This window comes from Pygoscelis adeliae, unplaced genomic scaffold (genome assembly GCF_000699105.1).
Source record: "Pygoscelis adeliae isolate BGI_AS28 unplaced genomic scaffold, ASM69910v1 Scaffold57, whole genome shotgun sequence".
NCBI lineage: Eukaryota > Metazoa > Chordata > Aves > Sphenisciformes > Spheniscidae > Pygoscelis > Pygoscelis adeliae.
In genome coordinates, this window is record NW_008825615.1 from 7,502,967 (window position 1) to 7,508,018 (window position 5,052).

Sequence of the window (5,052 nt, forward strand, 5' to 3'; positions counted from 1 at the left end):
CCTACATTTTTACTAGTCTCTATCAGCCACTTAATATCTGCTGGTTTTTTAGCTCCCAACCTCAGAAAAAGTCGTAAGACTAGGTGTATCTTTACCACCATTAATTCATCTGCATCCTGGTATCCCTGCCGCGTGCTGGGAAGCTGTGTTGCCATTCTGCTTGTTCTTCCACCAGTCATCCATTTCTCTAACTCAGTATCTTCAGGCTAGGCCAAATAATGCAGGAAGAAAACTCTCATTAACCACGTGATATGTAATATTCATAAAATCATTACACAGTGAAATTCCCAGCTAATGTAACAGCTCAGTATCTGTCAAAATGTGTCACTTTCAAAAAGTGACTGGAAAAAAAAATACACCACAGTTTTAGTTACAGGTTTACTGAAGTTGGGTTTAGTTGCAGTAAGTTAGAAATGCACCCGTGTTAGTCTTCTGCTGTCAGTAGTTTATTGTTGAATGAACAGCATTTCTGTCATGTGCTGCTGAGGTTGTCAGACCCAGCAAAAAGGAACAGTTTCATTTGTTCTTTTTTTCCACTTAATGAATCATGCAAGTTGACTTTCTGTTTTCGTTACTCAGTTATAGATGTAATTTTAAAAATTAACTAGCCAGATGCTTTTTACAGCTATTGAAAGTTAAGACAAATAACTTTCTCCCTAGGCAGTAAGAGGAGCTACATCTGGGCTGAGGGGCAGGGGTTATACAGTCACAGGGATGAGTGCTCCGAGTCCAGACATAAGGAGGTTGCAAGAACTGAAATATTAAGACTTCGAGTGATAGTTTGAGCTGTGGTGACAGATAGGTCATACCTTTGAGATACTAGGTAGACAGAAATCACACTAGGAATGATAAAGGTCCATCTCAGCAATGACGCCCGGTTACCATCCTGAATAAAAGACAGTGACATTGTTATCTGTGGTAATTTAGAAAAAGGTAGGGGGAGAATTGACACTCTTGCCTACGATGCTGACCAAAACCATTGTGTTGCCTTTCCATATCATTCCAAGAGAAAAGACAGATTTCTTCTGTGAAGATTATTCGCTGTTTGCAGAGCATCAAAGACACTGACAGATAGCTAGATAGGTAACTAGAACACCCAAGAACAAAACTGATACAAATACTTGCTATTATTTAATCATGAACTTGCATCTCCTGCATCTGTTACATGACAGAAGTTTGCAGATTAGTAAATGACATCCTGCAGAGCTGTGGCTGGGTGTGCCATCATTTTCACAAGGTATTCTAACCATTTTCCAGTATTCTGCATTAATTATTGTTTTTAATAAAACTAAAAATGTTAATGATTTTTTAGAACACGTAACCAGCAATTCCCAGAACTAGACTGCAAGATACCAGTTTTATCCTCCTGCCAGAAAACAGTGTGGACTGTGTGTGTAGTGATTTGTTGCCATCACCTGCACACCCTCTAGAGGTAGGCAAGGCAGCCCTCAGTTTGAAATTAATCCACAGATCCATACTTGGAAACAACATAACCTCCCAACATCACGTATCCACTACAGTATGCCTCACTTTCAAAGACGAGGCTGAAAGACAGAACTTTAGTACTAAGCCATCGCAACATACTGAATACAGCAGATAACCCTCTGTGTTCATAAGACACAGCTCTGTGATACATGCTAGACTGTGATGAAGGCAAACACCAGTTCATTGCAGGATGCTAAATGTAGATATTGGGATATATTAGGGACCTCCCTAATATACTTGCCCCGTTCCCAAAATCAAATACCCTTCAGATCGCTTGACTGACTCTTCTCTAAATTACTTCAAAATCTTTACAACTGTTCACGTTTTCATCCAGGATCGTTTTCATTTTAGTCTTATTTCACAGAGATTTGCTTCTGTTACATTCAAGACAGAGAAGTATATGATTTTGCCAGGGATTAATAAACCTGAAAAACACAATCAAAATTTCATAAAATCATATTTCTTAAATATTGAGCACTCTGCTAGTTAATTTTATCTTCCAGATACAGATCGTATCTGAAATGTCACTATCAGCGCTGTCTTAATATATCTGAGTTTTCAGTCACTATCCATTATATCATTTATTATTAACTCCTAAAGCTGGTGATAAAGGCAAGCCAAAAAGAATGCCATGACCTTTCATTGCGGTGAGGCAATTTACAGATATGGGCAGATGAAAAAATACTGGAGAGCAAAATCATACAAAGGATTTTTCAAGTAAATACTTCTCTTCTGACACTTACCGGTGTGATATCACACTTCAGTTTGGTACAGCTACTTCAGCTCCAGCTTTCCCATTAATGAACAGCCGCAATAACAACATTTAATCTAATATTACCATATTTTTAGATGTCTTTGATATTTTATAGATATCATTAACTCAGCTATGGTTTCAAGGAGAAATTCCCTGGACAGGAGTAAGACTGACTGAACTCCTTCCTGCAGAAAAAGTCCCTAAGGATTGTATTTCTCACTGAGCTAAAGGGTATTCAGAAGTACTGGAATTTCAGATGCATCTCCTCAGGTTTTCCTCCAAGTCTAAGCGTAGCCATGCTGGAGGTCAGAGATTGGGCTGCATTGCGTTGACCCAGCTTCATCCCTTCCCGTCAAACAACCCACAAGAGCAGCTAAAAAGTGACCAAAGCTCCATCAGAGCGTGGACCCAGATGGGAATAAACTAGCTGAGGCTCAATCTCAGCGACAAGGGAGAGGAGGGTGCAGATGGCACAGGGATTCTTCCCCCCCCCCCCCCAAGTTCAACAGATAAGAGCCATCGCCAAGATCAGCTGCAGTCTAGAGATGTTATCTTCTACAGCCCGCTGGGCAACTTTATCTTTCAGGTATGGATCATGCTGCTATTCACCATACCAGCAGAAAAAAACGGAAAAACACTGAAAGCTATGGCTTTAAATCAAAGGAGAAATCTGGTCATTGCTGGACTTGAGTAAAAAGTCAACACATTCTTCTTCACTTTAGCTACCAGAACACGTGCATGCACCCCCCCAACCCTCAAATACACAAATATTTACCAAAGGAAAAGTGATCAGAAACACAATCAGGTAGTGAATAAAATTTTCATGTCGTAGTAAAAATATTACTGATTATTTACTCAGGTCTGCACACAGGGTCAAGACCTCAATGGAAGAAAAATGTAAAGATCGATACCATGTTTTATTTATATATAAATCTGATAAATTGATTCACACTGGTACTTCAGCTTTCTCTCTACAGAAAGCAGATAATAAAAGGGAAAAATGTTAATTAAAAACATATTACTAATATAAGACAAGTACATTTCTAACCTTAAGGTAATAGTCAGTATCAGTCAAGTACTGTTACAGTCAGTTAGATATTCATAAATTCTCCCTCACTTCGATGATTTTGTTCCCACTTAGATAACATCTCCTGCCTCTGCAATTGCACGAGTGCTCTCACCATAACTCTCCCTACATAGTATATCTCCAAACAGCAAAATCTCATGTGGAGTGCCCGCACATATATAACGTAGTAGCTTTGAAGATTTCAGGATACGCCTTCATCCCTCCATACAAGAATTTCTCAGGTATAACTTCAGAAGCTTTATAAACATGTCTCTAATTCATACGGGTTTTCGCCATCATCCCTGATTGAAAGATAGAGCTTTTATCAATGCTTAGTTTGATGATTTCTACTAACTACTATGCAAGTGCCTAAAACTATTGACAATACCACTAAAAAATATGTCTACAAGCATTTTCAGGATGAAAATCAAAACTCCTTCCAAAGAGCATTTCTAATTCAGGATCACCACCTGCCTCATCACTGCCTACAATAATCTCTGAATTCCAGTACCCCAGCAAACAGATTATTTGCAGAAGCCAAATCACAAGTTTAGTCAGCATCAGCAGTCAGCGAGACCTTTGAGGAAGGCTAACTTCTTCCCAGACAGTATTTCCAACCACCAAATGAAATCTACTGTTTCTAAGCTTAAGGGGATAGAAATATGTCTGTTTGAACAAACTGTTCTATTATATAAAAATTTACAACACCCACAGATGTTAGCAAAGCTGTTCCTCTTTTATTCTAAATTCTGCTTCATCTTCAGTCTACAGATGCAGTCGGGACATCTCTTCTCAAAGAGAGAAACATCCACAGATTAAACGACTAGCAATTGAATAAATCACTTGAGAGCATGCATATTTACTGCAACTAACTATATACTGCACAGGAAGTGTACTGGAACCTCCTCGAAAAAAGCAACATTTAATTAACATTTCTAGTAAAAACAAGTAGCTGGGGCCAAAGGCATCAGAAGTTCTGCCTCCCAGCTGCACTTCAGAGGGGTCTGAGGGAGAGGTCTAAGAAAAACCCTCCAACTGCCAGCACAGGCTCTTCTTTCCTCTCCGTTGCACAGGTACCTGTAAGTAGCTCATTCCCACGCTGCTTTACATTTCCTGCCACCTATACACACATCCTTTTGCAGAGAGCAGCAAAGAGCAAGACTGTGTTCCTTCCTGTGGCAATGGTTCATCTGATGCGTGTAAAAAAACCTGACTCTACAGGGAAGTATCAACTGCACAGAGATGAGAGCAGAAACAGAGAATTCTTTCCTCCTAATGATTTTAGAGACTACTTCGAACCTCAGTCAGCGTAACTTTCTTGGATGTAAAACAGTTTTTCGAGCTGATGAGTTCACTGCATGATTTCCTAGCAACATGGCAAAGCCCCTTCTCTGGTGCTGAGCCACCTGAAGGGAAGAGGACATCACCCGCTCACCAGCCCCGGCTGCGTGCGGACACCGCTCCAGCCTCACCACACCAGCTTTGACTGAGCCATCACCTGTCATCCTCCAAAGACGTGGCAGTTTTGCCATTGAGAAGGTGCAGTTACTGACACAGGCTTGTCTCCTGGGGAGACCGACCTACATTTCCAAGCTCACTGCCAAGGATGAGTGGCCCTCCACCCCCATGACTTAACAGAAGCACATCCAAAACAGTATTTCATCTTAATTTTCCCACAAAAGGCCCTCTCAAGTATGTCAGGATCCTTACACTTAGTTAGAAAGGCCCCAGCAGTAACTTTTAAGTG